Consider the following 23321-nt stretch of genomic DNA (forward strand, 5'->3'; position numbering starts at 1 on the left):
ACTGGGCCCTTCATCTCAAGCACCGCTCCGCTGGGCACCGCCGTTTCAAGCAGCGCTGAACTGGGCCCTTCAGCTCAAGCACGGCTGAACTGGGCCCTTCATCTCAAGCACCGCTGAACTGGGCACCACCGTCTCAAGAAACGCTGAACTGGGCCCTTCATCTCAAGCACCGCTCCGCTGGGCACCGCCGTCTCAAGAACCGCTGAACTGGGCCCTTCATCTCAAGCACCGCTGAACTAGGCCCTTCATCTCAAGCACCGCTGAACTGGGCACCGCCGTCTCAAGAACCGCTGAACTGGGCCCTTCATCTCAAGCACCGCTCCGCTGGGCACCGCCGTCTCAAGAACCGCTGAACTGGGCCCTTCATCTCAAGCACCGCTCCGCTGGGCACGGCCGTCTCAAGAACAGCTGAACTGGGCCCTTCATCTCAAGCACCGCTCCTCTGGGCACCGCCGTCTCAAGAACCACTGAACTGGGCCCTTCATCTCAAGCACCGCTGAACTGGGCCCTTCATCTCAAGCACCGCTGAACTGGGCACCGCCGTCTCAAGAACCGCTGAACTGGGCCCTTCATCTCAAGCACCGCTCCGCTGGGCACCACCGTCTCAAGAACCGCTGAACTGGGCCCTTCATCTAAAGCACCGCTCCGCTGGGTACCGCCGTCTCAAGCACCGCTGAACTGGGCCCTTCATCTCAAGCACCGCTGAACTGGGCACCGCCGTCTCAAGAACCGCTGAACTGGGCCCTTCATCTCAAGAACCGCTCCACTGGGCACCGCCGTCTCAAGAACCGCTGAACTGGGCCCTTCATCTCAAGCACCGCTCCGCTGGCCCCCACCGTCTCAAGAACCGCTGATCTGGGCCCTTCATCTCAAGCACCGCTCCGCTGGGCACCGCCGTCTCAAGCACCGCTGAACTGGGCCCTTCATCTCAATCACCAATCCTCTGGGCACCGCCGTCTCAAGAACCGCTGAACTGGGCCCTTCATCTCAAGCACCGCTCCGCTGGGCACCGCCGTCTCAAGAACCGCTGAACTGGGCCCTTCATCTCAAGAACCGCTCCACTGGGCACCGCCGTCTCAAGAACCGCTGAACTGGGCCCTTCATCTCAAGCACCGCTCCGCTGGCCCCCACGGTCTCAAGAACCGCTGATCTGGGCCCTTCATCTCAAGCACCGCTCCGCTGGGCACCGCCGTCTCAAGCACCGCTGAACTGGGCCCTTCATCTCAAGCACCAATCCTCTGGGCACCGCCGTCTCAAGAACCGCTGAACTGGGCCCTTCATCTCAAGCACCGCTGGACTGGTCACCGCCGTCTCAAGAACCGCTGAACTGGGCCCTTCATCTCAAGCACCGCTCCGCTGGGTACCGCCGTCTCAAGAACCGCTGAACTGGGCCCTTCATCTCAAGCACCGCTCCGCTGGGCACCGCCGTCTCAAGCACCGCTGAACTGGGCCCTTCATCTCAAGCACCGCTCCGCTGGGCACCGCCGTCTCAAGCACCGCTGAACTGGGCCCTTCATCTCAAGCACCGCTCCGCTGGTCACTGCCGTCTCAAGCACCGCTGAACTGGGCCCTTCATCTCAAGCACCGCTGAACTGGGCCCTTCATCTCAAGCACCGCTGAACTGGGCACCGCCGTCTCAAGAACCGCTGAACTGGGCCCTTCATCTCAAGCACCGCTCCGCTGGGCACCGCCGTCTCAAAAACCGCTGAACTGGGCCCTTCATCTCAAGCACCGTTCCGCTGGGCACCGCCGTCTCAAGAACCGCTGAACTGGGCCCTTCATCTCAAGCACCGCTGAACTGGGCCCTTCATCTCAAGCACCGCTGAACTGGGCACCGCCGTCTCAAGAACCGCCGAACTGGGCCCTTCATCTCATGCATCGATCCGCTGGCACCACCGTCTCAAGAACCGCTGAACTGGGCCCTTCATCTCAAGCACCGCTCCGCTGGGCACCGCCGTCTCAAGCACCGCTGAACTGGGCCCTTCATCTCAAGCACCGCTGAACTGGGCAACGCCGTCTCAAGAACCGCTGAACTGGGCCCTTCATCTCAAGAACCGCTCCACTTGGCACCGCCGTCTCAAGCACCGCTGAACTGGGCCCTTCATCTCAAGCACCGCTCCGCTGGGCACCGCCGTCTCAAGAACCGCTGAACTGGGCCCTTCATCTCAAGCACCGCTGAACTGGGCCCTTCAGCTCAAGCACCGCTGAGCTGGGCACCGCCGTCTCAAGAACCGTTGAACTGGGCCCTTCATCTCAAGCACCGCTCCGCTGGGCACTCCTGTCTCAAGAACCGCTGAACTGGGCCCTTCATCTCAAGCACCGCTGAACTGTTCCCTTCATCTCAAGCACCGCTCCGCTGGACACCGCCGTCTCAAGCACCGCTGAACTGGGCCGTTCATCTCAAGCGTCGCTGAACTGGGCCCTTCATCTCAAGCACCGCTGAACTGGGCACCGCCATCACAAGAACCGCTGAACTGGGCCCTTCATCTCAAGCACCGCTGAACTGGGCACCGCCGTCTCAAGAACCGCTGAACTGGGCCCTTCATCTCAAGCACCGCTCCGCTGGGCACCGCCGTCTCAAGAACCGCTGAACTGGGCCCCGCAGTCTCAAGCACCGCTGAACTGGGCCCTTCATCTCAAGCACCGCTCCTCTGGGCACCGCCGTCTCAAGCACCGCTGAACTGGGCCCTTCAGCTCAAGCACGGCTGAACTGGGCCCTTCATCTCAAGCACCGCTGGACTGGGCACCGCCGTCCCAAGAACCGCTGAACTGGGCCCTTCATCTCAAGCACCGCTCCGCTGGACACCACCGTCTCAAGAACCGCTGAACTGGGCCCTTCATCTCAAGCACCGCTCCGCTGGGCACCGCCGTCTCAAACACCGCTGAACTGGCCCCTTCATCTCAAGCACCGCTGAACTGGGCACTTCATCTCAAGCACCGCTGAACTGGGCACCGCCGTCTCAAGAACCGCTGAACTGGGCCCTTCATCTCAAACACCGCTCCGCTGGGCACCACCGTCTCAAGAACCGCTGAACTGAGCCCTTCATCTCAAGCACCGCTCCGCTGGGCACCGCCGTCTCAAGCACCGCTGAACTGGGCCCTTCATCTCAAGCACCGCTGAACTGGGCACCACCGTCTCAAGCACCTCTGAACTGGGCCCTTCATCTTAAGCACCGCTCCGCTGGGCACCGCCGTCTCAAGAACCGCTGAACTGGGCCCTTCATCTCAAGCACCGCTGAACTGGGCCCTTCAGCTCAAGCACCGCTGAGCTGGGCACCGCCGACTCAAGAACCGTTGAACTGGGCCCTTCATCTCAAGCACCGCTCCGCTGGGCACCGCCGTCTCAAGAACCGCTGAACTGGGCCCTTCATCTCACGCACCGCTGAACTGGGCCCTTCATCTCAAGCACCGCTCCGCTGGGCACCGCCGTCTCAAGCACCGCTGAACTGGGCCGCTCATCTCAAGCATCGCTGAACTGGGCCCTTCATCTCAAGCACCTCTGAACTGGGCACCGCCATCTCAAGAACCACTGAACTGGGCCCTTCATTTCAAGCACCGCTGAACTGGGCACCGCCGTCTCAAGAACCACTGAACTGGGCCCTTCATCTCAAGCACCGCTCCGCTGGGCACCGTCGTCTCAAGAACCGCTGAACTGGGCCTTTCATCTCAAGCACCGCTCCGCTGGGCACCGCCGTCTCAAGAACCGCTGAACTGGGCCCTTGATCTCAAGCACCGCTGAACTGGGCCCTTCATCTCAAGCACCGCTGAACTGGGCACCGCCGTCTCAAGAACCGCTGAACTGGGCCCTTCATCTCAAGCACCGCTCCGCTGGGCACCACCGTCTCAAGAACCGCTGAACTGGGCCCTTCATCTCAAGCACCGCTCCGCTGGGCACTGCCGTCTCAAAAACCGCTGAACTGGGCCCTTCATCTCAAGCACCGCTGAACTGGGCCCTTCACCTCAAGCACCGCTGAACTGGGCACCGCCGTCTCAAGAACCGCTGAACTGGGCCCTTCATCTCAAGCACCGCTCCGCTGGGCACCACCGTCTCAAGAACCGCTGAACTGGGCCCTTCATCTCAAGCACCGCTCCGCTGGGCACCGCCGTCTCAAGCACCGCTGAACTGGGCCCTTCATCTCAAGCACCGCTGAACTGGGCCCTTCATCTCAAGCACTGCTGAACTGGGCACCGCAGTCTCAAGAACCGCTGAACTGGGCCCTTCATCTCAAGCACCGCTTCGCTGGGCACCGCCGTCTCAAGAACCGCTGAACTGGGCCCTTCATCTCAAGCACTGCTGAACTGGGCCCTTCATCTCAAGCACCGTTGAACAGGGCACCGCCGTCTCAAGAACCGGTGAACTGGGCCCTTCATCTCAAGCACCGCTCCGCTGGGCACCGCCGTCTCAAGAACCGGTGAACTGGGCCCTTCATCTCAAGCACCGCTCCACTGGGCACTGCCGTCTCAAGCACCGCTGAACTGGGCACCGCCGTCTCAAGAACCGCTGAACTGGGCCCTTCATCTTAGGCACCGCTCCGCTGGGCACCGTTGTCTCAAGAACCGCTGAACTGGGCCCTTCATCTCAAGCACCGCTGAACTGGGCCCTTCATCTCAAGCACCGCTGAACTGGGCCCTTCATCTCAAGCACCGCTCCGCTGGGCACCGCCGTCTCAAGCACCGCTGAACTGGGCACCGCAGTCTCAAGAACCGCTGAACTGGGCACTTCATCTTAAGCACCGCTCCGCTGGGCACCGTTGTCTCAAGAACCGCTGAACTGGGCCCTTCATCTCAAGCACCGCTGAACTGGGCCCTTCATCTCAAGCACCGCTGAACTGGGCACCGCCGTCTCAAGAACCGCTGAACTGGGCCCTTCATCTCAAGCACCGCTCCGCTGGGCACCGCCGTCTCAAGGACCGCTGAACTGGGCCCTTCATCTCAAGCACCGCTCCGCTGGGCACCGCCGTCTCAAGCACCGCTGAACTGGGCCCTTCATCTCAAGCACGGCTAACTGGTCACCGCCGTCTCAAGAACCGCTGAACTGGGCCCTTCATCTCAAGCACCGCTCCGCTGGGTTCCGCCGTCTCAAGAACCGCTGAACTGGGCCCTTCATCTCAAGCACCGCTCCGCTGGGCACCGCCGGGCACCGCCTTCTCAAGCACCGCTGAACTGGGCCCTTCATCTCAAGCACCGCTCCGCTGGGCACCGCCGTCTCAAGCACCGCTGAACTGGGCCCTTCATCTCATGCACTGCTCCGCTGGTCACTGCCGTCTCAAGCACCGCTGAACTGGGCCCTTCATCTCAAGCACCGCTGAACTGGGCCCTTCATCTCAAGCACCGCTGAACTGGGCACCGCCGTCTCAAGAACCGCTGAACTGGGCCCTTCATCTCAAGCACCGCTCAGCTGGGCACCGCCGTCTCAAGAACCGCTGAACTGGGCCATTCATCTCAAGCACCGCTCTGCTGGGCACCGCAGTCTCAAGAACCACTGAACTGGGCCCTTCATCTCAAGCACCGCTGAACTGGGCCCTTCATCTCAAGCACCGCTGAACTGTGCACCGCCGTCTCAAGAACCGCTGAACTGGGCCCTTCATCTCAAGCACCGCTCCGCTGGGCACCACCGTCTCAAGAACCGCTGAACTTGGCCCTTCATGTCAATTACCGCTCCGCTGGGCACCGCCGTCTCAAGCACCGCTGAACTGGGCCCTTCATCTTAAGCACCGCTCCGCTGGGCACCGCCGTCTCAAGAACCGCTGAACTGGGCCCTTCTTCTCAAGCACTGCTGAACTGGGCCCTTCAGCTCAAGCACCGCTGAGCTGGGCACCGCCGTCTCAAGAACCGTTGAACTGGGCCCTTCATCTCAAGCACCGCTCCGCTGGGCACCGCCGTCTCAAGAACCGCTGAACTGGGCCCTTCATCTCAAGCACCGCTGAACTGGGCCCTTCATCTCAAGCACCGCTCCGCTGGGCACCGCCGTCTCAAGCACCGCTGAACTAGGCCGTTCATCTCAAGCGTCGCTGAACTGGGCCCTTCATCTCAAGCACCGCTGAACTGGGCACCGCCATCACAAGAACCGCTGAACTGGGCCCTTCATCTCAAGCACCGCTGAACTGGGCACCGCCGTCTCAAGAACCGCTGAACTGGGCCCTTCATCTCAAGCACCGCTCCGCTGGGCACCGCCGTCTCAAGAACCGCTGAACTGGGCCCCGCCGTCTCAAGCACCGCTGAACTGGGCACTTCATCTCAAGCACCGCTCCGCTGGGCACCGCCGTCTCAAGCACCGCTGAACTGGGCCCTTCAGCTCAAGCACGGCTGAACTGGGCCCTTCATCTCAAGCACCGCTGGACTGGGCACCGCCGTCTCAAGAACCGCTGAACTGGGCCCTTCATCTCAAGCACCGCTCCGCTGGGCACCACCGTCTCAAGAACCGCTGAACTGGGCCCTTCATCTCAAGCACCGCTCCGCTGGGCACCACCGTCTCAAGCACCGCTAAACTGGGCCCTTCATCTCAAGCACCGCTGAACTGGGCAACACCGTCTCAAGAACCACTGAACTGGGCCCTTCATCTCAAGAACCGCTCCACTGGGCACCGCCATCTCAAGCACCGCTGAACTGGGCCCTTCATCTCAAGCACCGCTCCGCTGGGCACCGCAGTCTCAAGAACCGCTGAACTGGGCCCTTCATCTCAAGCACCGCTGAACTGGGCCCTTCAGCTCAAGCACCGCTGAGCTGGGCACCGCCGACTCAAGAACCGTTGAACTGGGCCCTTCATCTCAAGCACCGCTCCGCTGGGCACCGCCGTCTCAAGAACCGCTGAACTTGGCCCTTCATCTGAAGCACCGCTGAACTGGGCCCTTCATCTCAAGCACCGCTCCGCTGGGCACCGCCATCTCAAGCACCGCTGAACTGGGCCGTTCATCTCAAGCATCGCTGAACTGGGCCCTTCATCTCAAGCACCGCTGAACTGGGCACCGCCATCTCAAGAACCGCTGAACTGGGCCCTTCATTTCAAGCACCGCTGAACTGGGCACCGCCGTCTCAAGAACCACTGAACTGGGCCCTTCATCTCAAGCACCGCTCCGCTGGGCACCGCCGTCTCAAGAACCGCTGAACTGGGCCCTTCATCTCAAGCACCGCTCCGCTGGGCACCGCCGTCTCAAGCACCGCTGAACTGGGCCCTTCATCTCAAGCACCGCTGAACTGGGCCCTTCATCTCAAGCACTGCTGAACTGGGCACCGCAGTCTCAAGAACCGCTGAACTGGGCCCTTCATCTCAAGCACCGCTTCGCTGGGCACCGCCGTCTCAAGAACCGCTGAACTGGGCCCTTCATCTCAAGCACTGCTGAACTGGGCCCTTCATCTCAAGCACCGTTGAACTGGGCACCGCCGTCTCAAGAACCGGTGAACTGGGCCCTTCATCTCAAGCACCGCTCCGCTGGGCACCGCCGTCTCAAGAACCGGTGAACTGGGCCCTTCATCTCAAGCACCGCTCCACTGGGCACTGCCGTCTCAAGCACCGCTGAACTGGGCACCGCCGTCTCAAGAACCGCTGAACTGGGCCCTTCATCTTAGGCACCGCTCCGCTGGGCACCGTTGTCTCAAGAACCGCTGAACTGGGCCCTTCATCTCAAGCACCGCTGAACTGGGCCCTTCATCTCAAGCACCGCTGAACTGGGCCCTTCATCTCAAGCACCGCTCCGCTGGGCACCGCCGTCTCAAGCACCGCTGAACTGGGCACCGCAGTCTCAAGAACCGCTGAACTGGGCACTTCATCTTAAGCACCGCTCCGCTGGGCACCGTTGTCTCAAGAACCGCTGAACTGGGCCCTTCATCTCAAGCACCGCTGAACTGGGCCCTTCATCTCAAGCACCGCTGAACTGGGCACCGCCGTCTCAAGAACCGCTGAACTGGGCCCTTCATCTCAAGCACCGCTCCGCTGGGCACCGCCGTCTCAAGGACCGCTGAACTGGGCCCTTCATCTCAAGCACCGCTCCGCTGGGCACCGCCGTCTCAAGCACCGCTGAACTGGGCCCTTCATCTCAAGCACGGCTAACTGGTCACCGCCGTCTCAAGAACCGCTGAACTGGGCCCTTCATCTCAAGCACCGCTCCGCTGGGTTCCGCCGTCTCAAGAACCGCTGAACTGGGCCCTTCATCTCAAGCACCGCTCCGCTGGGCACCGCCGGGCACCGCCTTCTCAAGCACCGCTGAACTGGGCCCTTCATCTCAAGCACCGCTCCGCTGGGCACCGCCGTCTCAAGCACCGCTGAACTGGGCCCTTCATCTCATGCACTGCTCCGCTGGTCACTGCCGTCTCAAGCACCGCTGAACTGGGCCCTTCATCTCAAGCACCGCTGAACTGGGCCCTTCATCTCAAGCACCGCTGAACTGGGCACCGCCGTCTCAAGAACCGCTGAACTGGGCCCTTCATCTCAAGCACCGCTCAGCTGGGCACCGCCGTCTCAAGAACCGCTGAACTGGGCCATTCATCTCAAGCACCGCTCCGCTGGGCACCGCAGTCTCAAGAACCACTGAACTGGGCCCTTCATCTCAAGCACCGCTGAACTGGGCCCTTCATCTCAAGCACCGCTGAACTGTGCACCGCCGTCTCAAGAACCGCTGAACTGGGCCCTTCATCTCAAGCACCGCTCCGCTGGGCACCACCGTCTCAAAACCGCTGAACTTGGCCCTTCATGTCAATTACCGCTCCGCTGGGCACCGCCGTCTCAAGCACCGCTGAACTGGGCCCTTCATCTTAAGCACCGCTCCGCTGGGCACCGCCGTCTCAAGAACCGCTGAACTGGGCCCTTCTTCTCAAGCACTGCTGAACTGGGCCCTTCAGCTCAAGCACCGCTGAGCTGGGCACCGCCGTCTCAAGAACCGTTGAACTGGGCCCTTCATCTCAAGCACCGCTCCGCTGGGCACCGCCGTCTCAAGAACCGCTGAACTGGGCCCTTCATCTCAAGCACCGCTGAACTGGGCCCTTCATCTCAAGCACCGCTCCGCTGGGCACCGCCGTCTCAAGCACCGCTGAACTAGGCCGTTCATCTCAAGCGTCGCTGAACTGGGCCCTTCATCTCAAGCACCGCTGAACTGGGCACGGCCATCACAAGAACCGCTGAACTGGGCCCTTCATCTCAAGCACCGCTGAACTGGGCACCGCCGTCTCAAGAACCGCTGAACTGGGCCCTTCATCTCAAGCACCGCTCCGCTGGGCACCGCCGTCTCAAGAACCGCTGAACTGGGCCCCGCCGTCTCAAGCACCGCTGAACTGGGCACTTCATCTCAAGCACCGCTCCGCTGGGCACCGCCGTCTCAAGCACCGCTGAACTGGGCCCTTCAGCTCAAGCACGGCTGAACTGGGCCCTTCATCTCAAGCACCGCTGGACTGGGCACCGCCGTCTCAAGAACCGCTGAACTGGGCCCTTCATCTCAAGCACCGCTCCGCTGGGCACCACCGTCTCAAGAACCGCTGAACTGGGCCCTTCATCTCAAGCACCGCTCCGCTGGGCACCACCGTCTCAAGCACCGCTAAACTGGGCCCTTCATCTCAAGCACCGCTGAACTGGGCAACACCGTCTCAAGAACCACTGAACTGGGCCCTTCATCTCAAGAACCGCTCCACTGGGCACCGCCATCTCAAGCACCGCTGAACTGGGCCCTTCATCTCAAGCACCGCTCCGCTGGGCACCGCAGTCTCAAGAACCGCTGAACTGGGCCCTTCATCTCAAGCACCGCTGAACTGGGCCCTTCAGCTCAAGCACCGCTGAGCTGGGCACCGCCGACTCAAGAACCGTTGAACTGGGCCCTTCATCTCAAGCACCGCTCCGCTGGGCACCGCCGTCTCAAGAACCGCTGAACTTGGCCCTTCATCTGAAGCACCGCTGAACTGGGCCCTTCATCTCAAGCACCGCTCCGCTGGGCACCGCCATCTCAAGCACCGCTGAACTGGGCCGTTCATCTCAAGCATCGCTGAACTGGGCCCTTCATCTCAAGCACCGCTGAACTGGGCACCGCCATCTCAAGAACCGCTGAACTGGGCCCTTCATTTCAAGCACCGCTGAACTGGGCACCGCCGTCTCAAGAACCACTGAACTGGGCCCTTCATCTCAAGCACCGCTCCGCTGGGCACCGCCGTCTCAAGAACCGCTGAACTGGGCCCTTCATCTCAAGCACCGCTCCGCTGGGCGCCGCCGTCTCAAGAACCGCTGAACTGGGCCCTTCATCTCAAGCACCGCTGAACTGGGCCCTTCATCTCAAGCACCGCTGAACTGGGCACCGCCGTCTCAAGAACCGCTGAACTGGGCCCTTCATCTCAAGCACCGCTCCGCTGGGCACCACCGTCTCAAGAACCGCTGAACTGGGCCCTTCATCTCAAGCACCGCTCCGCTGGGCACCGCCGTCTCAAACACCGCTGAACTGGGCCCTTCATCTCAATCACCGCTGAACTGGGCCCTTCATCTCAAGCACCGCTGAACTGGGCACCGCCGTCTCAAGAACCGCTGAACTGGGCTCTTCATCTAAAGCACCGCTCCGCTGGGCACCACCGTCTCAAGAACCGCTGAACTGGGCCCTTCATCTCAAGCACCGCTCCGCTGGGCACCGCCGTCTCAAGCACCGCTGAACTGGGCCCTTCATCTCAAGCACCGCTGAACTGGGCCCTTCATCTCAAGCACCGCTGAACTGGGCACCGCAGTCTCAAGAACCGCTGAACTGGGCCCTTCATCTCAAGCACCGCTCCGCTGGGCACCGCCGTCTCAAGAACCGCTGAACTGGGCCCTTCATCTCAAGCACTGCTGAACTGGGCCCTTCATCTCAAGCACCGTTGAACTGGGCACCGCCGTCTCAAGAACCGGTGAACTGGGCCCTTCATCTCAAGCACCGCTCCGCTGGGCACCGCCGTCTCAAGAACCGGTGAACTGGGCCCTTCATCTCAAGCACCGCTCCACTGGGCACTGCCGTCTCAAGCACCGCTGAACTGGGCACCGCCGTCTCAAGAACCGCTGAACTGGGCCCTTCATCTTAGGCACCGCTCCGCTGGGCACCGTTGTCTCAAGAACCGCTGAACTGGGCCCTTCATCTCAAGCACCGCTGAACTGGGCCCTTCATCTCAAGCACCGCTGAACTGGGCACCGCCGTCTCAAGAACCGCTGAACTGGGCCCTTCATCTCAAGCACTGCTCCGCTGGGCACCGCCGTCTCAAGCACTGTGAACTGGGCCCTTCATCTCAAGCACCTCTCCGCTGGGCACAGCCGTCTCAAGCACCGCTGAACTGGGCCCTTCATCTCAAGCACCGCTCCGCTGGTCACTGCCGTCTCAAGCACCGCTGATCTGGGCCCTTCATCTCAAGCACCGCTGAACTGGGCCCTTCATCTCAAGCACCGCTGAACTGGGCACCGCCGTCTGAAGAACCGCTGAACTGGGCCCTTCATCTCAAGCACCGCTCCGCTGGCACCCACCGTCTCAAGAACCGCTGATCTGGGCCCTTCATCTCAAGCACCGCTCCGCTGTACACCGCCGTCTCAAGCACCGCTGAACTGGGCCCTTCATCTCAAACACCAATCCTCTGGGCACCGCCGTCTCAAGAACCGCTGAACTGGGCCCTTCATCTCAAGCACCGCTCCGCTGGGCACCGCCGTCTCAAGAACCGCTGAACTGGGCCCTTCATCTCAAGCACCGCTGAACTGGGCACCGCCGTCTCAAGCACCGCTGAACTGGGCCCTTCATCTCAAGCACCGCTCCGCTGGGCACCGCCGTTTCAAGCAGCGCTGAACTGGGCCCTTCAGCTCAAGCACGGCTGAACTGGGCCCTTCATCTCAAGCACCGCTGAACTGGGCACCACCGTCTCAAGAAACGCTGAACTGGGCCCTTCATCTCAAGCACCGCTCCGCTGGGCACCGCCGTCTCAAGAACCGCTGAACTGGGCCCTTCATCTCAAGCACCGCTGAACTAGGCCCTTCATCTCAAGCACCGTTGAACTGGGCACCGCCGTCTCAAGAACCGCTGAACTGGGCCCTTCATCTCAAGCACCGCTCCGCTGGGCACCGCCGTCTCAAGAACCGCTGAACTGGGCCCTTCATCTCAAGCACCGCTCCGCTGGGCACGGCCGTCTCAAGAACAGCTGAACTGGGCCCTTCATCTCAAGCACCGCTCCTCTGGGCACCGCCGTCTCAAGAACCACTGAACTGGGCCCTTCATCTCAAGCACCGCTGAACTGGGCCCTTCATCTCAAGCACCGCTGAACTGGGCACCGCCGTCTCAAGAACCGCTGAACTGGGCCCTTCATCTCAAGCACCGCTCCGCTGGGCACCACCGTCTCAAGAACCGCTGAACTGGGCCCTTCATCTAAAGCACCGCTCCGCTGGGTACCGCCGTCTCAAGCACCGCTGAACTGGGCCCTTCATCTCAAGCACCGCTGAACTGGGCACCGCCGTCTCAAGAACCGCTGAACTGGGCCCTTCATCTCAAGAACCGCTCCACTGGGCACCGCCGTCTCAAGAACCGCTGAACTGGGCCCTTCATCTCAAGCACCGCTCCGCTGGCCCCCACCGTCTCAAGAACCGCTGATCTGGGCCCTTCATCTCAAGCACCGCTCCGCTGGGCACCGCCGTCTCAAGCACCGCTGAACTGGGCCCTTCATCTCAATCACCAATCCTCTGGGCACCGCCGTCTCAAGAACCGCTGAACTGGGCCCTTCATCTCAAGCACCGCTCCGCTGGGCACCGCCGTCTCAAGAACCGCTGAACTGGGCCCTTCATCTCAAGCACGGCTGAACTGGGCACCGCCGTCTCAAGCACCGCTGAACTGGGCCCTTCATCTCAAGCACCGCTCCGCTGGGCACCGCCGTCTCAAGCAGCGCTGAACTGGGCCCTTCAGCTCAAGCACGGCTGAACTGGGCCCTTCATCTCAAGCACCGCTGAACTGGGCACCACCGTCTCAAGAAACGCTGAACTGGGCCCTTCATCTCAAGCACCGCTCCGCTGGGCACCGCCGTCTCAAGAACCGCTGAACTGGGCCCTTCATCTCAAGCACCGCTGAACTAGGCCCTTCATCTCAAGCACCGCTGAACTGGGCACCGCCGTCTCAAGAACCGCTGAACTGGGCCCTTCATCTCAAGCACCGCTCCGCTGGGCACCGCCGTCTCAAGAACCGCTGAACTGGGCCCTTCATCTCAAGCACCGCTCCGCTGGGCACCGCCGTCTCAAGAACCGCTGAACTGGGCCCTTCATCTCAAGCACCGCTCCCCTGGGCACCTCCGTCTCAAGAACCACTGAACTGGGCCCTTCATCTCAAGCACCGCTGAACTGGGCCCTTCATCTCAAGCACCGCTGAACTGGGCACCGCCGTCTCAAGAACCGCTGAACTGGGCCCTTCATCTCAAGCACCGCTCCGCTGGGCACCACCGTCTCAAGAACCGCTGAACTGGGCCCTTCATCTAAAGCACCGCTCCGCTGGGTACCGCCGTCTCAAGCACCGCTGAACTGGGCCCTTCATCTCAAGCACCGCTGAACTGGGCACCGCCGTCTCAAGAACCGCTGAACTGGGCCCTTCATCCCAAGAACCGCTCCACTGGGCACCGCCGTCTCAAGCACCGCTGAACTGGGCCCTTCATCTCAAGCACCGCTCCGCTGGGCACCGCCGTCTCAAGAACCGTTGAACTGGGCCCTTCATCTCAAGCACCGCTCCGCTGGGCACCGCCGTCTCAAGAACCGCTGAACTGGGCCCTTCATCTCAAGCACCGCTGAACTGGGCCCTTCATCTCAAGCACCGCTCCGCTGGGCACCGCCGTCTCAAGCACCGCTGAACTGGGCACCGCAGTCTCAAGAACCGCTGAACTGGGCACTTCATCTTAAGCACCGCTCCGCTGGGCACCGTCGTCTCAAGAACCGCTGAACTGGGCCCTTCATCTCAAGCACCGCTGAACTGGGCCCTTCATCTCAAGCACCGCTGAACTGGGCACCGCCGTCTCAAGAACCGCTGAACTGGGCCCTTCATCTCAAGCACCGCTCCGCTGGGCACCGCCGTCTCAAGGACCGCTGAACTGGGCCCTTCATCTCAAGCACCGCTCCGCTGGGCACCGCCGTCTCAAGCACCGCTGAACTGGGCCCTTCATCTCAAGCACGGCTAACTGGTCACCGCCGTCTCAAGAACCGCTGAACTGGGCCCTTCATCTCAAGCACCGCTCCGCTGGGTTCCGCCGTCTCAAGAACCGCTGAACTGGGCCCTTCATCTCAAGCACCGCTCCGCTGGGCACCGCCGGGCACCGCCGTCTCAAGCACCGCTGAACTGGGCCCTTCATCTCAAGCACCGCTCCGCTGGGCACCGCCGTCTCAAGCACCGCTGAACTGGGCCCTTCATCTCATGCACTGCTCCGCTGGTCACTGCCGTCTCAAGCACCGCTGAACTGGGCCCTTCATCTCAAGCACCGCTGAACTGGGCCCTTCATCTCAAGCACCGCTGAACTGGGCACCGCCGTCTCAAGAACCGCTGAACTGGGCCCTTCATCTCAAGCACCGCTCAGCTGGGCACCGCCGTCTCAAGAACCGCTGAATTGGGCCATTCATCTCAAGCACCGCTCCGCTGGGCACCGCCGTCTCAAGAACCACTGAACTGGGCCCTTCATCTCAAGCACCGCTGAACTGGGCCCTTCATCTCAAGCACCGCTGAACTGTGCACCGCCGTCTCAAGAACCGCTGAACTGGGCCCTTCATCTCAAGCACCGCTCCGCTGGGCACCACCGTCTCAAGAACCGCTGAACTTGGCCCTTCATGTCAAGCACCGCTCCGCTGGGCACCGCCGTCTCAAGCACCGCTGAACTGGGCCCTTCATCTTAAGCACCGCTCCGCTGGGCACCGCCGTCTCAAGAACCGCTGAACTGGGCCCTTCTTCTCAAGCACTGCTGAACTGGGCCCTTCAGCTCAAGCACCGCTGAGCTGGGCACCGCCGTCTCAAGAACCGTTGAACTGGGCCCTTCATCTCAAGCACCGCTCCGCTGGGCACCGCCGTCTCAAGAACCGCTGAACTGGGCCCTTCATCTCAAGCACCGCTGAACTGGGCCCTTCATCTCAAGCACCGCTCCGCTGGGCACCGCCGTCTCAAGAACCGCTGAACTGGGCCCTTCATCTCAAGCACTGCTGAACTGGGCCCTTCATCTCAAGCACCGCTGAACTGGGCACCGCCGTCTCAAGAACCGCTGAACTAGGCCCTTCATCTCAAGCACCGCTCTGCTGGGAACCGCCGTCTCAAGAACCGGTGAACTGGGCCCTTCATCTCAAGCACCGCTCCACTGGGCACCGCCGTCTCAAGCACCGCTGAACTGGGCACCGCCGTCTCAAGATCCGCTGAACTGGGCCTTTCATCTTAAGCACCGCTCCGCTGGGCACCGTCGTCTCAAGAACCGCTGAACTGGGCCCTTCATCTCAAGCACCGCTGAACTGGGCCCTTCGTCTCAAGCACCGCTGAACTGGGCACCGCCGTCTCAAGAACCGCTGAACTGGGCCCTTCATCTCAAGCACCGCTCCACTGGGCACCGCCGTCTCAAGCACCGCTGAACTGGGCCCTTCATCTCAAGCACCGCTGAACTGGGCCCTTCATCTCAAGCACCGCTGAACTGGGCACCGCCGTCTCAAGAACCGCTGAACTGGGCCCTTCATCTCAAGCACCGCTCCGCTGGGCACCGCCGTCTCAAGCACTGCTGAACTGGGCCCTTCATCTCAAGCACCGCTCCGCTGGGCACCGCCGTCTCAAGCACCGCTGAACTGGGCCCTTCATCTCAAGCACCGCTCCGCTGGTCACTGCCGTCTCAAGCACCGCTGAACTGGGCCCTTCATCTCAAGCACCGCTGAACTGGGCCCTTCATCTCAAGCACCGCTGAACTGGGCACCGCCGTCTCAAGAACCGCTGAACTGGGCCCTTCCTCTCAAGCACCGCTCCGCTGGGCACCGCCGTCTCAAGAACCGCTGAACTGGGCCCTTCATCTCAAGCAACGCTCCGCTGGGCACCGCCGTCTCAAGAACCGCTGAACTGGGCCCTTCATCTCAAGCACCGCTGAACTGGGCCCTTCATCTCAAGCACCGCTGAACTGGGCACCGCCGTCTCAAGAACCGCTGAACTGGGCCCATCATCTCAAGCACCGCTCCGCTGGGCACCGCCGTCTCAAGAACCACTGAACTGGGCCCTTCATCTCAAGCACCGCTGAACTGGGCCCTTCATCTCAAGCACCGCTGAACTGGGCCCTTCATCTCATGCACCGCTGAACTGGGCACCGCCGTCTCAAGAACCGCTGAACTGGGCCCTTCATCTCAAGCACCGCTCCGCTGGGCACCGCCGTCTCAAGAACCGCTGAACTGGGCCCTTCTTCTCAAACACCGTTGAACTGGGCCCTTCATCTCAAGCACCGCTGAACTGGGCACCGCTGTCTCAAGAACCGCTTAACTGGGCCCTTCATCTCAAGCACCGCTCCGCTGGGCACCGGAGTCTCAAGAAACGCTGAACTGGGCCCTTCATCTCAAGCACCGCTCCACTGGGCACCGCCGTCTCAAGCACCGCTGAACTGGGCCCTTCATCTCAAGCACCTCTCTGCTGGGCACCGCCGTCTCAAGCACCGCTGAACTGGGCCCTTCATCTCAAGCACCGCTGTACTGGGCCCTTCATCTCAAGCACCGCTGAACTGGGCACCGCCGTCTCAAGAACCGCTGAACTGGGCCCTTCATCTCAAGCACCGCTCCGCTGGGCACCACCGTCTCAAGAACCACTGAACTGGGCCCTTCATCTCAAGCACCGCTGAACTGGGCCCTTCATCTCAAGCACCGCTGGACTGGGCACCGCCGTCTCAAGAACCGCTGAACTGGGCCCTTCATCTCAAGCACCGCTCCGCTGGGCACCGCCGTCTCAAGAACCGCTGAACTGGGCCCTTCATCTCAAGCACCGCTGAACTGCGCCCTTCATCTCAAGCACCGCTGAACTGGGCACCGCTGTCTCAAGAACCGCTGAACTGGGCCCTTCATCTCAAGCACCGCTCCGCTGGGCACCGGAGTCTCAAGAAACGCTGAACTGGGCCCTTCATCTCAAGCACCGCTGAATTGGGCACCGCTGTCTCAAGAACCGCTTAACTGGGCCCTTCATCTCAAGCACCGCTCCGCTGGGCACCGGAGTCTCAAGAAACGCTGAACTGGGCCCTTCATCTCAAGCACCGCTCCGCTGGGCACCGCCGTCTCAAGCACCGCTTTTCTGGGCCCTTCATCTCAAGCACCGATCCGCTGGGCACCGCTGTCTCAAGCACCGCTGAACTGGGCCCTTCATCTCAAGAACCGCTGAACTGGGCCCTTCATCTCAAGCACCGCTCCGCTGGGCACTGCCGTCTCAAGCACCGCTGGACTGGGCCCTTCATGTCAAGAACCGCTGAACTGGGCACCGCCGTCTCAAGAACCGCTGAACTGGGCCCTTCATCTCAAGCACCGCTCCGCTGGGCACCGCCGTCTCAAGAACCGCTGAACTGGGCCCTTCATCTCAAGCACCGCTCCGCTGGGCACGGCCGTCTCAAGAACAGCTGAACTGGGCCCTTCATCTCAAGCACCGCTCCTCTGGGAACCGCCGTCTCAAGAACCACTGAACTGGGCCCTTCATCTCAAGCACCGCTGAACTGGGCCCTTCATCTCAAGCACCGCTGAACTGGGCACCGCCGTCTCAAGAACCGCTGAACTGGGCCCTTCATCTCAAGCACCGCTCCGCTGGGCACCACCGTCTCAAGAACCGCTGAACTGGGCCCTTCATCTAAAGCACCGCTCCGCTGGGTACCGCCGTCTCAAGCACCGCTGAACTGGGCCCTTCATCTCAAGCACCGCTGAACTGGGCACCGCCGTCTCAAGAACCGCTGAACTGGGCCCTTCATCTCAAGAACCGCTCCACTGGGCACCGCCGTCTCAAGAACCGCTGAACTGGGCCCTTCATCTCAAGCACCGCTCCGCTGGCCCCCACCGTCTCAAGAACCGCTGATCTGGGCCCTTCATCTCAAGCACCGCTCCGCTGGGCACCGCCGTCTCAAGCACCGCTGAACTGGGCCCTTCATCTCAATCACCAATCCTCTGGGCACCGCCGTCTCAAGAACCGCTGAACTGGGCCCTTCATCTCAAGCACCGCTCCGCTGGGCACCGCCGTCTCAAGAACCGCTGAACTGGGCCCTTCATCTCAAGCACCGCTGAACTGGGCACCGCCGTCTCAAGCACCGCTGAACTGGGCCCTTCATCTCAAGCACCGCTCCGCTGGGCACCGCCGTCTCAAGCAGCGCTGAACTGGGCCCTTCAGCTCAAGCACGGCTGAACTGGGCCCTTCATCTCAAGCACCGCTGAACTGGGCACCACCGTCTCAAGAAACGCTGAAGTGGGCCCTTCATCTCAAGCACCGCTCCGCTGGGCACCGCCGTCTCAAGAACCGCTGAACTGGGCCCTACATCTCAAGCACCGCTGAACTAGGCCCTTCATCTCAAGCACCGCTGAACTGGGCACCGCCGTCTCAAGAACCGCTGAACTGGGCCCTTCATCTCAAGCACCGCTCCGCTGGGCACCGCCGTCTCAAGAACCGCTGAACTGGGCCCTTCATCTCAAGCACCGCTCCCCTGGGCACCGCCGTCTCAAGAACCACTGAACTGGGCCCTTCATCTCAAGCACCGCTGAACTGGGCCCTTCATCTCAAGCACCGCTGAACTGGGCACCGCCGTCTCAAGAACCGCTGAACTGGGCCCTTCATCTCAAGCACCGCTCCGCTGGGCACCACCGTCTCAAGAACCGCTGAACTGGGCCCTTCATCTAAAGCACCGCTCCGCTGGGTACCGGCGTCTCAAGCACCGCTGAACTGGGCCCTTCATCTCAAGCACCGCTGAACTGGGCACCGCCGTCTCAAGAACCGCTGAACTGGGCCCTTCATCCCAAGAACCGCTCCACTGGGCACCGCCGTCTCAAGCACCGCTGAACTGGGCCCTTCATCTCAAGCACCGCTCCGCTGGGCACCGCCGTCTCAAGAACCGTTGAACTGGGCCCTTCATCTCAAGCACCGCTCCGCTGGGCACCGCCGTCTCAAGAACCGCTGAACTGGGCCCTTCATCTCAAGCACCGCTGAACTGGGCCCTTCATCTCAAGCACCGCTCCGCTGGGCACCGCCGTCTCAAGCACCGCTGAACTGGGCACCGCAGTCTCAAGAACCGCTGAACTGGGCACTTCATCTTAAGCACCGCTCCGCTGGGCACCGTCGTCTCAAGAACCGCTGAACTGGGCCCTTCATCTCAAGCACCGCTGAACTGGGCCCTTCATCTCAAGCACCGCTGAACTGGGCACCGCCGTCTCAAGAACCGCTGAACTGGGCCCTTCATCTCAAGCACCGCTCCGCTGGGCACCGCCGTCTCAAGGACCGCTGAACTGGGCCCTTCATCTCAAGCACCGCTCCGCTGGGCACCGCCGTCTCAAGCACCGCTGAACTGGGCCCTTCATCTCAAGCACGGCTAACTGGTCACCGCCGTCTCAAGAACCGCTGAACTGGGCCCTTCATCTCAAGCACCGCTCCGCTGGGTTCCACCGTCTCAAGAACCGCTGAACTGGGCCCTTCATCTCAAGCACCGCTCCGCTGGGCACCGCCGGGCACCGCCGTCTCAAGCACCGCTGAACTGGGCCCTTCATCTCAAGCACCGCTCCGCTGGGCACCGCCGTCTCAAGCACCGCTGAACTGGGCCCTTCATCTCATGCACTGCTCCGCTGGTCACTGCCGTCTCAAGCACCGCTGAACTGGGCCCTTCATCTCAAGCACCGCTGAACTGGGCCCTTCATCTCAAGCACCGCTGAACTGGGCACCGCCGTCTCAAGAACCGCTGAACTGGGCCCTTCATCTCAAGCACCGCTCAGCTGGGCACCGCCGTCTCAAGAACCGCTGAATTGGGCCATTCATCTCAAGCACCGCTCCGCTGGGCACCGCCGTCTCAAGAACCACTGAACTGGGCCCTTCATCTCAAGCACCGCTGAACTGGGCCCTTCATCTCAAGCACCGCTGAACTGTGCACCGCCGTCTCAAGAACCGCTGAACTGGGCCCTTCATCTCAAGCACCGCTCCGCTGGGCACCACCGTCTCAAGAACCGCTGAACTTGGCCCTTCATGTCAAGCACCGCTCCGCTGGGCACCGCCGTCTCAAGCACCGCTGAACTGGGCCCTTCATCTTAAGCACCGCTCCGCTGGGCACCGCCGTCTCAAGAACTGCTGAACTGGGCCCTTCTTCTCATGCACTGCTGAACTGGGCCCTTCAGCTCAAGCACCGCTGAGCTGGGCACCGCCGTCTCAAGAACCGTTGAACTGGGCCCTTCATCTCAAGCACCGCTCCGCTGGGCACCGCCGTCTCAAGAACCGCTGAACTGGGCCCTTCATCTCAAGCACCGCTGAACTGGGCCCTTCATCTCAAGCACCGCTCCGCTGGGCACCGCCGTCTCAAGAACCGCTGAACTGGGCCCTTCATCTCAAGCACTGCTGAACTGGGCCCTTCATCTCAAGCACCGCTGAACTGGGCACCGCCGTCTCAAGAACCGCTGAACTAGGCCCTTCATCTCAAGCACCGCTCTGCTGGGAACCGCCGTCTCAAGAACCGGTGAACTGGGCCCTTCATCTCAAGCACCGCTCCACTGGGCACCGCCGTCTCAAGCACCGCTGAACTGGGCACCGCCGTCTCAAGATCCGCTGAACTGGGCCTTTCATCTTAAGCACCGCTCCGCTGGGCACCGTCGTCTCAAGAACCGCTGAACTGGGCCCTTCATCTCAAGCACCGCTGAACTGGGCCCTTCGTCTCAAGCACCGCTGAACTGGGCACCGCCGTCTCAAGAACCGCTGAACTGGGCCCTTCATCTCAAGCACCGCTCCACTGGGCACCGCCGTCTCAAGCACCGCTGAACTGGGCCCTTCATCTCAAGCACCGCTGAACTGGGCCCTTCATCTCAAGCACCGCTGAACTGGGCACCGCCGTCTCAAGAACCGCTGAACTGGGCCCTTCATCTCAAGCACCGCTCCGCTGGGCACCGCCGTCTCAAGCACTGCTGAACTGGGCCCTTCATCTCAAGCACCGCTCCGCTGGGCACCGCCGTCTCAAGCACCGCTGAACTGGGCCCTTCATCTCAAGCACCGCTCCGCTGGTCACTGCCGTCTCAAGCACCGCTGAACTGGGCCCTTCATCTCAAGCACCGCTGAACTGGGCCCTTCATCTCAAGCACCGCTGAACTGGGCACCGCCGTCTCAAGAACCGCTGAACTGGGCCCTTCCTCTCAAGCACCGCTCCGCTGGGCACCGCCGTCTCAAGAACCGCTGAACTGGGCCCTTCATCTCAAGCAACGCTCCGCTGGGCACCGCCGTCTCAAGAACCGCTGAACTGGGCCCTTCATCTCAAGCACCGCTGAACTGGGCCCTTCATCTCAAGCACCGCTGAACTGGGCACCGCCGTCTCAAGAACCGCTGAACTGGGCCCATCATCTCAAGCACCGCTCCGCTGGGCACCGCCGTCTCAAGAACCACTGAACTGGGCCCTTCATCTCAAGCACCGCTGAACTGGGCCCTTCATCTCAAGCACCGCTGAACTGGGCCCTTCATCTCATGCACCGCTGAACTGGGCACCGCCGTCTCAAGAACCGCTGAACTGGGCCCTTCATCTCAAGCACCGTTCCGCTGGGCACTGCCGTCTCAAGAACCGCTGAACTGGGCCCTTCTTCTCAAACACCGTTGAACTGGGCCCTTCATCTCAAGCACCGCTGAACTGGGCACCGCTGTCTCAAGAACCGCTTAACTGGGCCCTTCATCTCAAGCACCGCTCCGCTGGGCACCGGAGTCTCAAGAAACGCTGAACTGGGCCCTTCATCTCAAGCACCGCTCCACTGGGCACCGCCGTCTCAAGCACCGCTGAACTGGGCCCTTCATCTCAAGCACCTCTCTGCTGGGCACCGCCGTCTCAAGCACCGCTGAACTGGGCCCTTCATCTCAAGCACCGCTGTACTGGGCCCTTCATCTCAAGCACCGCTGAACTGGGCACCGCCGTCTCAAGAACCGCTGAACTGGGCCCTTCATCTCAAGCACCGCTCCGCTGGGCACCACCGTCTCAAGAACCACTGAACTGGGCCCTTCATCTCAAGCACCGCTGAACTGGGCCCTTCATCTCAAGCACCGCTGGACTGGGCACCGCCGTCTCAAGAACCGCTGAACTGGGCCCTTCATCTCAAGCACCGCTCCGCTGGGCACCGCCGTCTCAAGAACCGCTGAACTGGGCCCTTCATCTCAAGCACCGCTGAACTGCGCCCTTCATCTCAAGCACCGCTGAACTGGGCACCGCTGTCTCAAGAACCGCTGAACTGGGCCCTTCATCTCAAGCACCGCTCCGCTGGGCACCGGAGTCTCAAGAAACGCTGAACTGGGCCCTTCATCTCAAGCACCGCTGAACTGGGCACCGCTGTCTCAAGAACCGCTTAACTGGGCCCTTCATCTCAAGCACCGCTCCGCTGGGCACCGGAGTCTCAAGAAACGCTGAACTGGGCCCTTCATCTCAAGCACCGCTCCGCTGGGCACCGCCGTCTCAAGCACCGCTTTTCTGGGCCCTTCATCTCAAGCACCGATCCGCTGGGCACCGCTGTCTCAAGCACCGCTGAACTGGGCCCTTCATCTCAAGAACCGCTGAACTGGGCCCTTCATCTCAAGCACCGCTCCGCTGGGCACTGCCGTCTCAAGCACCGCTGGACTGGGCCCTTCATGTCAAGAACCGCTGAACTGGGCACCGCCGTCTCAAGAACCGCTGAACTGGGCCCTTCATCTCAAGCACCGCTCCGCTGGGCACCGCCGTCTCAAGCACCGCTGAACTGGGCCCTTCATCTCAAGAACCGCTCCGCTGGGCACCGCCGTCTCAAGAACCGCTGAACTGGGCCCTTCATCTCAAGCACCGCTGAACTGGGCACCGCTGTCTCAAGAACGGCTGAACTGGGCCCTTCATCTCAAGCACCGCTCCGCTGGGCACCGGAGTCTCAAGAAACGCTGAACTGGGCCCTTCATCTCAAGCACCGCTCCGCTGGGCACCGCCGTCTCAAGCACCGCTGAACTGGGCCCTTCATCTCTCAGCACCGCTCCGCTGGGCACCGCTGTCTCAAGCACCGCTGAACTGGGCCCTTCATCTCAAGCACCGCTGTACTGGGCCCTTCATCTCAAGCACCGCTGAAATGGGCACCGCCGTCTCAAGAACCGCTGAACTGGGCCCTTCATCTCAAGCACCGCTCCGCTGGGCACCGTCGTCTCAAGCACCGCTGAACTGGGCCCTTCATCTCAAGCACC

The sequence above is a fragment of the Pleurodeles waltl genome, chromosome 10, assembly GCF_031143425.1.
Source record: "Pleurodeles waltl isolate 20211129_DDA chromosome 10, aPleWal1.hap1.20221129, whole genome shotgun sequence".
Taxonomy (NCBI): Eukaryota; Metazoa; Chordata; class Amphibia; order Caudata; family Salamandridae; genus Pleurodeles; species Pleurodeles waltl.